The following is an 11,511-nucleotide window of genomic DNA, read 5'->3' as shown; positions in this document are numbered from 1 at the left end:
ATTTTTGTTTTGTTTTGTTATTTTATTTTTTTGTTGTTGAAAGGACATTGTCTTGCTACTCTTTCAGCCCCATTGGAATAAGCAATGAGTCCTCAAAGTGGTGCCCAGCACCCTCAGAATCCCCCCTCAGTGCCCACTGAGACACTCTGCCCCATGATTTCCTTTAACTGAAGTGTTGCTTTTTGTTCTTCATTTGGGGTGGGTCCTGCTTTTTTGGTCTCTGTTTTGAGTTCCGTAATATGTCTCTTTGGAGAAGGGGAAGTGATTTAAAGCACCACCACTTTTACTTCTGTGAAATGGGTATTTTGTGGTGCCCAAGGCAACCTCTTAGATTTCCAAGTCATCATCATCAAACCTTTATTGGCATCACTTACAAACATTCAGAATAAATAAGCCAGTGCGATCTAGTCGCCATTTCAACAGTACAGTCATTTGCCAAAGGGAAGAAGAGGCGAGCAATCTATTTCATCTCTGTGGGTCTCCAGCAAGGGCAGGATCCTGTAGCGTACTTTGGCAACAAAAAAATCAAATAGAGGAACTTAGCTACTGTCTTGGTGAGCGCCTGGTCTCTCCCCTGTAATAAGAAGCGTATAACCTCCGTCTCTGTTGGAATACATAGATGGTCTAAAAATTGTTGGTGGAGATCATCATACATTTTTCATTTAAGGGCCATGTGAGCTAGAGTTTCCACCAAGTGGGCATCGCATGGGCAGATCCTATCTCCTGCCATACCCCCAAACCCTCCCAAACGAGCCAAACAAGTCCTTCAGTCCCCGTGAAACAGTTAGGGTGCTCCTGCAGTAAGTTGATATGCTTTGTTATTTACTGCACTTTTAAATATTTTTCAAGCTCTCTGCACACTAATAGCCTATCTACTGTAGATTTCCCAAACACAGAAGTCATGCAAGCAGAAAGTAATGTTCATTTCCCCCTTTTTAAGGGTTTTGTTTGTGTGTGGAGACTTGCCATTGTTTGTTTTTAAAATAAAGGTCATAAAACTCCAGCTGGGGTGAGGTGGTATCAGTTTAGGGTTGACTTTTTTATGGATGCAGAGTGAGAAATATCATGGTGCTTATTTCCCAAAATACAGTGAAGGAGATGGGGACCAGGATTTGGAGGAAGATTCCAAAAGCTTCTCCTTTTTTTAATTGTCAAAGGAGGCAAGTATGGAGATGTTAACTTGATGTGCAATGACCAACTCTGCTTGGGGTTAAACTGACCAAAACATTAGTCCACAGAACCAATTTATTTAAGTATTCAGTGATGTCAGACTGTATCCTGTTGAGCACAATGGGACTTACTCCCTAGTAAAGTGTGCATAGGCTTGCAGCTGCAGTTCCAGGCTCTTTCCTTCAGCAGAAGAAACAGACAGAAGAGCCTGCTGGATCAGGTCCATGGCCTATCTGCTCCAGCATCCTGTTCTCACAGTGGCCAACCAGATACCTCTGGGAAACCCCCAAACAGTGCAGAGCTATCAGTAGACTCAGGACCTGGTTGTCACTTGAGTCAGCTGTATCAAAGAGTTGGAATGGGTCTTATGGGCCATTTAGTACAACTCCAAAGCTAGAGCATCTGTGGCAGATTACCTTCTGGAGCAGTTGGGTCCTTGGATGTTGTTGGACTACAACTCCCATTATCCCCAGCCATTAAGGATGATGGGCATTGTAGTCCAATGACATCTGGGGGACTCAAGGTTGAGGAAGTTCTACCTTCTAGGCAATTTGCTATGTTGCTTAATGGCTCTTACTGTTGAAGTTGTTTTCCTAATGCCCGGCTGAAGTCTACCTTCCTGTAACTGAAATCCCATGAGACCTAGCCCTGTCTTCTGGAGCAACTGTGAATAACTCTTTGCCTTCAACACTCATCATTTTCCATTTAAGAAGCCATTTGTCACGTGCTGCTCTTCTTTCAAATAGTTCAAGTGTGTTTCGCAGGGAACAGGGAACCTTTCTCAAAAGCGGATGTGAGATTGGTCTGACATGCACAACCTTTCAGGTACCTGAGTGCCATTGCACAGCATTTGCCTCCTCCTGCCATTGTTCCTTTTCCTAATCCTTCCTTCAGTTCAATGAGTTGAAGAGATGGCAGAAAGGCCACCTGATAGCAACTTCATTAAGGGCGTAAGAACAGACCCACTGGATAATGGCAAAGCCCTTTCCAGTGCAGGATCTGGCTTCCCACAACAGGCAGGTAGATGTTTCCAGGGATCCTGCAAATTGAGGCATTGAAGTTATATTTCACTATCATATCGAATAGTCATTGGCAGATCTCTTGACATGTTCAGCCTAATATCCTGGTGGAGGGGAGGTTTACCTGGGTCAACCATACCTGGGCCAACACCTAGCCCAACCTGGATCCAGCCAGAAGGAGGATAATCTTTAATTTGGATTTTTTAACCCGAACCAAACATACAGTTAGGAAGGGCCAGAGGAAGGAGATCCTGTGTCTCTTCCCTCTGCCAACCACAATGCAGTGTTCCTGCAGGGAACACATTGATGAAGCAAACCCCGGCAGCCAGGAGGATTGAATCTTCTGGTGACCGGAGTATTCAATGGAGGATTCAATCCTGCTCATTTTGGACTGCATGCATATGTTCCCCTGCTGAGAACACACAGTCAAAGCTCCTTCTTCCTGCCCAGTGCCCCACCCCATTGCAACCTTAGTTTGTGGTGCAGGGCTGTTTGCACCTGACTAAACTGAAGCCAGTGGCCCCAGCCAATTTGATTCAGGATTTGGCTGGATCTAGTGCATAGCCCTAATCCTGAATATTCAAGGACGCATTCCAGCCAAGTGAAAGTACCATACCTTCCAATAGTTTTCCAATGAAAATGGGGGGGGGGCTATTCCATTGTTGTTGTTGTTGTTGTTGTTGCTGTCCTCATCATCATACTCCACCCATCTGACTGGGTTGCCCCAGCCACTCAGGGCAGCTTCCAACACATATAAAAACATGATAAAACACTCAACATTAGAAAATTTCCCTATACAGGGCTGCCTTCAGATGTCTTCTAAAGATTGTATAGTTACTTATCTCCTCGGCTTGAGGATCGCATAACTCCATACCCTCCAACATTTCTCTGAGATGGCTTCAATAAATCCAGGACTGTCCCTGGAAAATAGTGACACTTGGAGGGCCTGAAGAATTGGAGGAAAGTGTGGAGCAAGGCTGGTGAGGGGTGTGGCCTGGGAAAGGGGTGTGGCCTGGGGATAGTCCCAGAGGCCGACAGAGAATCCTGGTGCTCTGCATTTGGCTCTCTGGCTTAAGCTTCCCTATCCCTGTGACTTGGAGGTTGACTGTGCGCTGTGTCCTGCTCCTCTCCCTCCCTCCCTCCCTAACCTTTGATGGCAGCAAGGCCTCCCCCACGTGATTTTTTTTTGCGGAGCCTGAAATGTAAAATGAAGAGAACTCCCAGGAGAGAGAATCCTGCACAAGAAAGGGACAGCCAGAGACAGGAGGAGGGGGTGCAAAGTCACAGGGAGAGAAGAAAGGGAGGAGAAGGGAAAGGAGAGGCCAAGGAAAGCGATTCTTCTCCGGCGGAATACTCTTTGCAGCTCTTTTTGAAAGCATTTATCTCTTTTCCCCCTGGAAATGGTGTCTTGCGTCTTTAAGGCACTGCTGCCAGAGAGAGAGAGAGAGAGAGAGAGGCTGTCTCGAAACTGTGTGTGTGTGTGTGTCAGTCAAGAGAAATCCCTGGCTAATTGCCGTGTTGTGACAGCACTGGCGTGTTAAGGACTATCCGTGTAAGGAGGCATAGCATGTCAAGTGCTCCCCAGGGGAGGGGTGGGTTCGCTGCTTGGCTGTTGCCTCCTTCCCCCCTCCCTTCACAGGCAGAGGAGGGCCCAGAGTGTCAAAAAAATAGGAGGAGGGGCAGGGAGGAAAGGACTAGACCATAGCTGTCAACTTTTCCCTTTCCTTGCCAGGAATCCTATTCAGAATAAGGGAATTTCCCTTTAAAAAAGGGAAATGTTGACAGCTATGGACTAGACTCTCCATCCACTATCAGGGGCAGCAAGTACCTCTGAATGCCAGCTGCTGAAAACAACAGGAGGGGAGAGTTGCTGCGCTGCTCAGGTCCTGTTTCTGTTGGCTGTGTGGGAACAAGAAGCTGAATTACATTGGCCCCCTTGGGCCTGATCCAGCAGGGCCCTTCCTGTGTTCTTAGCTCTAGTCTGAACTGGGAAGTGGGGGTCACCCATCACTTGTCTCGAGAGACAATGGAGTACACCTCTGGGAATGAAGTCAAATCACTGTGTTAGCAGCACTGACGTGACCTCCCCGGGGGCAGGGAGTGCATATAGAGGTCCTGGGCTGCCCAGATGACAAGACACTCCCCCCCTCTCAACCTCACTGATGTGGCCCAAAGGAAGGCAGAGCAATACACTTGGCACCAGCTTGGCTAGAAGGAGACATACAAGGCGCCATCCAACCGTCTTAGGAACTCTTGTGTAGGGTCTAATCCTTACTTTTCTTCTTCCAAAGATATCCCACAAGGCAGCAGAGGTTTAGAAACAGAGTTTAGCATCAGCTACCTTCCCAGGTTGAGGGGCCCCATCTGCCTCTCACTTCCCTCTACAGCACATGCAGAAACTGCCTTCTTGACCTTGGACCTGCTATTAGTCTTGTCTGTCCAATGTGCCAGAGCTTTGACTAGAGGTGGAAAAACTGGGGATTGAGGTAGCAGGTGGTAACTGTATTGGGGCTTCAGGACTTAGGGTCAGACATAGGGTGGTGCAGGCAGGTCCCATGCACAGGGCACTGAGCCAAGGGGGTGCAAAATTGGGAATATCCATAACTGAGAAGATCCATTTGGGGGTGCCAAATTTTACCCGTGAACAGGGCACCATATTACAAAAGATTACCAAAGTCCACTCCTGCCCAACACTGACTTTCCGCAACCGTAATCTCCCTTTGCCTGGGGCAAGATGCTTTGGTTGGCATGTATGCACCAGCTGTACCAGGTGAAAGGGGTCCAGTGGTGTTACCCTACTAAGGACCCCACCCACAAAAAACCCCATGAGTTCGTACTGGGGATTCGCAGTGAAGAGTTTCCACACTTTGTGTACGGCAACCTCTTCCCCCAGAGGCCAGCAGAAGGAGCTGATGCCTGTCCACTTTGCATGCAGGAACACGTTCATGGTCAGCATGCAGCACTGTCTCTGAACCAGGTACACATGAATTTATCAATTTCACTTTCATTCAATTTCTTGTCCCGTCCCCCATTCTTAAGATCAGTTTTCCGTATCAGCTTGTGAAAATGTGCCAGCATTTTATGGAGCATTTCTCCTAAAAACACACACGCTTTTCATATGCAGTTTTGCCTGAGTTACACATTTTCACAAGCAATTTACCCTGATGTAGTGCATTATTGCGTGTTGTTTTTATTCCCAATTTCCTCTAATAAATGTATTATTATTATTATTATTATTATTATTATTATTATTATTATTATTATTATTTTAGTACACATTGGTTGAAAAATCATTGCAAAATTCAGAGGAATGTGGATTTGTAAACTTAGCCACATTTTGATTCACCTGTTGTCTCTCGGAAGCATGAATTAATGCAAATGGAACCAGATTTCTTCTCTTCTCTTAGATCTTAGAGCTGGTCCCTATGATTTCTTTACAAGTCTTGGGTGCACTGGACTGCATCTTTAGGTTTATAATGGCAGGCTTTACTTCCATTAAGTACAACAGATGTAGGACCCACATTAACAGGCCCCAGAAGGCCTACTACCCCCTCCAAAAAAAGACCTCACATTCTTTTTTTATGACTAAGCACTATTTAGAGAAGCACCAGATGAGGTGGTTGTAGCTGATACTACTTTAACAGGACCTGGAGGCAACATGGGGAAATTTAAGAAGGTGGTGGCAGTTGTGGTTGCCTTGCATGGAGCTTATCTTTGGAGTGCCAGGCTATTCGCAACCACCCATCTCTGCAACTCCTCTGTGCAGCATCTCTACCACCCTTGTGGAGGGTTCCACTTCTCCAACTCTTGAGACGCAATTCTCAGCCAACCCAAGTTATTTTAAAATTGCACATATGATAGGGAAACATGCATCTAAATGCATATATTCATAAGAACAACATATAAACATGCATTATATTCAGAGGAATCATTTGGGGGGGGGATGCATGTTAGCTAAACAAATATTCATTAGGAGAAATTCGCATTAAAACGCAGGGGAATTTTCACGAACATTTGGGAACAAATTGCAAATTGCTGCAGAGATACAGAGAACGGAATTTAAATCTGGAACACCGAGAGGACCCAAATGGAGCCCTCCTTCCTAGCCTTGTCCATTGACTCCAGTGGGTCTACTCTGAGTAAGACTAGCCTTGAGTCCAAGCAGCTGGAGAGCGTGCAGGCCCTGCCGCCTGGGCTCCTGAGGAGCAGCCTGCTTTGCTGGTGACCCCTCCTTGGGCTGAGCTGTGCGCCAGGGCGGAGGGAAGAGAAATGTTCTGCCCGCACGGAAGCGGGCGCGAGGAAGCCCTGCACAGCGGGAGGCATTGATCTGTTTGCATGTTTCCGTGCCAAGGTTTTCGTGCCTGGCTGGTGTGTGGATGGATTCCATTCCCTCCTTGTCACCTCCGCTGAAGCTCACGCAGCAGCGATAGCGTGCTGGGATGGCTGTGACTCAGCCGCAGCTGATGCCAGAGCAGTGGGTGGCGAGGCAGAAAGCAGGATGGCCTGGCATGAAACACTTCGGGGGGGGGGGAGATCCCAGAGGGCCCCAAAGCACCGTCGACTAATAGTCAAGTGGCTAGACAGAGGAGGGAGAAAGGCGGGTGTGGGGTGAAAGAAAGAAAGAAAGAGAGAGAGAGAGAGAGAGAGAGAGAGAGAGAGAGAGAGAGAGAATGACTTTTGAGCATTGCAACTTGTATGGTATTTGAAAAAGACATCTCAGCTGAGCACTACAGATGGCTTTTCCATGTCCCGTGCTCCCAGTTCCACTTCCCGCAGTGGCAAAATGCCATCTGGAGTTTTCTTCTTTGTGTTCTACATGCTTCTACCTCCCAAAGTATCACTGGCTTTCTATTGTTGTTGTTCTACTGTTGTTGCAATGGTGCCCACCTGAGAGGTGCTGGAACTGAGTTCCTGTGAGTTCCAGCCATAAAAATCATAAAATCATAAAAATAATGGAACTAATACAATATATATATAAAGCTCAGCAGTATTAAAACCCCTTTCCTTAAAAAGCAGCCAGTTCCAAAATGTCTGCCAGAATAAAACAGTCTTCACCTTCAGACAAAAGGGGAAGAAGGAAGGGGCAAGTTTGGCTTGTCTAGGAAGTTCCAAAGTCTGGGAACAGCCACCAAGAAGGCCCTCTCCTATGTCCCCACCTAGCATGTCTGTGAGGGTGGTGGGACTGAGAGAAGGGTCTCCTTTCTCAGAGCCCAGGAAGGTTTGTCTAAGGGACTAGTCTTTCCGACAGCTTGGACCTAAGCCTGAAGTGGTAGTCGTACACCCTGAGGTGTAAATTCAGACTTGCACTCGGTTCTGCAGCTTACATCTTCTGCTATTAAGATTAGAGCTCATATTCATTGACTTGCTGAATATGTAGTTGGATGTTGCCCTGCAGACTAGGGAAGCTTATCTTTGCTTGAGCTACAGGAAGGGATTATTTCTTTACATGCTCTGGCATTGGAGCGGCAGTGGAGGAGTTTGTGTCCATGTGTGTGCACGCTCATTTCAACACACACTCATAAACCCCTCTCTATCCTCCATTCCAGCAGGCAAGAGGCATGGTCAGAGTTCAGCCAGGAAGCCAGGGACTGGGGAGAGAGACCCAAGGGCCAGATACAGACAGGTCTATGGGAGGGCTGCATTTGGCTCCAGGCCTAGGGTTCACCACTTTTGGCTTAGAGGACTACGTTCCCTTATAGGCCACTCTCCAGAGGTTCAGTCCAGAGGCAAATGTGTTTGAGGCCAGAGGCAAACATGAGCTGAAGAAAGGATGCAACTCTTACTTTTGTTTCATAGGATACAGTCCAGGCATGCAGTCATGTAGGGCTGCCATACATCTGGGATTTCCTAGACATATCTGGGATTCGTCTGGGCAGAATTTCTGAAAACTGGGGGGGGGGGGGGGGGAGGATGTCCGGGATATGGTTGCTCATACTGGAAGTATTGTGTGTTTTTCTGGTGAACTTCCTTAAAAATAGCTCCAAAACTCCAATTATTATTATTATTATTTTAAGATCTTGGGGGGGAAAGCTCAACAACTTTGCCCTGTGTCTGGATTTTCACTTTCTGAAATATGGCAGTTCTACAGACAGTCACTTGCACACTCACACAACCCTGGCAGATGAGAGGCATTGTCTAGTACTGTGCAAAAACCTATCCTCCAGTTTCTTTTAAAAATATATATACAATAATCTTCTTCTTTAAATAGGTTTCCGTTTTTCCAACTCATTCCTAGGGCACTTGAGAATTAATCTAGAATTCCCCTCACTGAGGGTTTTGAGCTTGACCTTACGGTTATGTGTTTGTGCGTGCCTCAGCTCCCCTAAATGGGTCTAATGGGTGCTGCATCTAGTGGGTGTCAGAGTTTAATCAATGTTTGGAGTATTAAGATGTGCACCCAGGTGCTGAATTTAGCAGTGTCAAAATACAGGCAAAACCAGTTTGGTGTTGTTTCTTTCCCATGCCCAGGAAATTGCCTGGGAGAAGATGGAGCATTAAAAGTGGATGAAGGGGGGGGGGGGTGAAGAGCCATTAGGAAAGCCATAAAGAAAGCATAGGCTGTGCCAGACAGCAAAGGGGTGGAGCCCCTTCTTCCACTGAGAGATAGTTAGCAGAGACAAAAGTGTAGCAGTAGTGGAGTTTTGGGGTTGCAAAGCTTCGAAGCGAGCAAGCTGGAGGAAAAATAGTTGCAGTCTGTAAAAACGCAGCCGGCTGCAGAGGATCAGAGAACCATGGCTGATTTCTGGTTTGAGTGTAATGCTGGAAGCCCCTCAATTTTAGTTTCAGGTTGTATATACAGTGGTACCTTGGGTTAAGAACTTAATTTGTTCTGGAGGTCCGTTCTTAACCTGAAATTGTTCTTAACCTGAGGTACCACTTTAGCTAATGGGGCCTCCTCCTGCTGCCGCACCTTCGCCACGTGTTTTCTCTTCTCATCCTGAAGCAAAGTTCTTAACCCGAGGTACTATTTCTGGGTTAGCGGAGTCTGTAACCTGAAGCATCTGTAACCTGAAGCGTCTGTAACCCGAGGTATGTGTAAACAAGCCATATATCATAAAGACACCACAGTCTCTGCTGTGCCTCATTTCCAAAGGAAACACAAATCCTGGGTAAGTGTCTGGAACCCCTGAAATCTCACACTGGCATAGGAATTGTGGTGGCATGTAACATTATTATGAGATGTCCAGGGGTCAGATATATTGCTTCTTTGCAGTAAATATGTCTCCAGCACCCTGCAACCTTCCTGGTGGCTCCGGGGAGCCATAGTGTCTGCCCTTGGCAGCAACCTGTCTGAACCCCTTGATCCGAGGGTATGGGGGATGTATGGGAGAAGTTGTCTCGTGTTGTCTTCTCCTGCACTTTAATTGAAGTTAGATGCTTTGCAGAATGAAAGGCCAACACCCCTTGGCCACCTCATTAGTAAAGGAAGCCATTAAACTATGGAACTCGCTCCTACGAGGGGCAGTGGTGACCACCAATGGCTTTAGAAGAAGACTAGATTGGTTTGTGGAGGACAGAGCTCTCGGTGGCTACTAGCCACAATGTCTATGTTCCACCTCCACTGCCAGAGGCAGCATGCCTCTAAATTGCCAGCTGCTGGGAGTCACCGGTGCACAGAGTGCTACTGTTGTGCTTGGGTGCTGCTAGCAGCCTTCTCGTAAGAGGCATCTAGTTGGCCACTGTGATGCTAGAGCCAATAGGCCATTGGCCTTATTCAACATGCTCTTCTGGCGTTCATATAAAAGAACCTGCTCCAGACTCTTCATCATTGCACATTTTGACATCAGAGTGCTAGGTACATGCAGTTGGGTTCCTCTAGCTGAGTGGCACCTTGGCTTGTGGGGCATGGACAACAGGTATGTTGACGTGAAAGGGTTGGAAAGGTAAGGATATTTATACGGGTAAGGTTATTGATGGCTACAAGGCGCAATAGCTGTGTCGTACCTCCGCTGTCGGAGGCAGTGCACTTCTCGATTCCCAAGTGGTATCTCCTTTGTGGGCTTCCCATATAGACATCTGGTTAGCCACAGTGAGAATAAGATGCTGAAGCAGATGGTCCTTTGACTTGATCCAGCAGCCAAGGCATTCTGGCGGTTTCCTCACTGCGAGAAGTGAAGCTATAGGGAACCAGAAAGGAGGCCTTCTCGGTAGTGGCACCCACCCTGTGGAACACCCTCCCATCAGATGTCAAGAAGATGAGTAACTATATAACCTTTAGAAGAACATCTGAAAGCAGCCCTGTATAGGGAAGCTTTTCAATGTGTAACGTTTCATCATGTTTTTATATATGTTGGAAGCTACCAAGAGTGGTTGGGGCAACCCAGTCAGATGGGTGGGGTACAAATAATAAAATTCTAATTATTTTCTTCATAGAGTGTTAATCTTTGAATGGATCAGGTCATCCACTGTGAAGAGCAGCTACAAGTAGAACTCCATTAGCAGAATTGGCCACTCTTATAATGAGGTTCATGGAAAAGGGTGGAGCTGAGGCTCGGTCAAAAAGCCCCCTCCATGAGTTTCCTGGATTATTATCTGCCTTCCTAAAGTGGAGGCCATTTTTTCTACTGCTTTCTAGTGGGCTGAGGGACTTCTCTGAACATTTCAGGGGGTACCACTCACCTTCCTGGTTCCCACCAGGAAGTATGTCTCTCCAGGGAACCATAGTATCTGCTTTGAATGCAGGAGGTCCCTAGTCCAGCCCTTGGCTGAACACCCTGGAGAGCTGCTGCCAGCCAGTGTAGACAGTACTGAACAGGATGCACCAATGGTCTGACTCAGTATAAGGCAGTTTCCTATGTCTTTCTGCCCCACAAGTGCTTGGGTTGTTTTTTTCCAGCTCTGCCTTCCTGCTCCTCAGCTGCCAGCCAGGCCAGGGAATTGCAGTGGGGGGATCACATCAAAGGGTGATTGTTTGCTTCTGCCTGTTTGAAGTTGGCTGCTCGCAGTTGGCATGTGGAGTGCAGCCCCCGCTCCTCAGTTCCCACAACGAACCCTCATTGCCTTGCTCTTAAATTATCAGAGACACCTGCACCCACCAATTTCCATCTTTTATTCATGCTCTCCTGCCCAAGCAGAGGCAGGCGGACACCTTCCAAAATACAAAACAAGAGAAATCTAGAATGGGAGCAAGCAGGAATCTTTTTGTGGTCAATCCCATCTAGGCAATCTTATGGAGATCATATGTCGCTGGTAGGCAGGACAGGGCCGGAGACAAAGGTGGGTGGAGCAATTAATGCTATTTATCTACTTGCACTGCATGCTTTCAAACTGCTAGGTTGACAGGAGCAGGGAGTGAGCAATGGGAGTGCACCCCGTTGCGGGG

The sequence above is a fragment of the Podarcis tiliguerta genome, assembly GCF_965153285.1.
Source record: "Podarcis tiliguerta genome assembly, chromosome: 8".
NCBI classification, from domain to species: domain Eukaryota; kingdom Metazoa; phylum Chordata; class Lepidosauria; order Squamata; family Lacertidae; genus Podarcis; species Podarcis tiliguerta.
The sequence above is the reverse complement of the archived record's forward strand: the minus strand, read 5'-3'. Positions refer to the sequence as shown.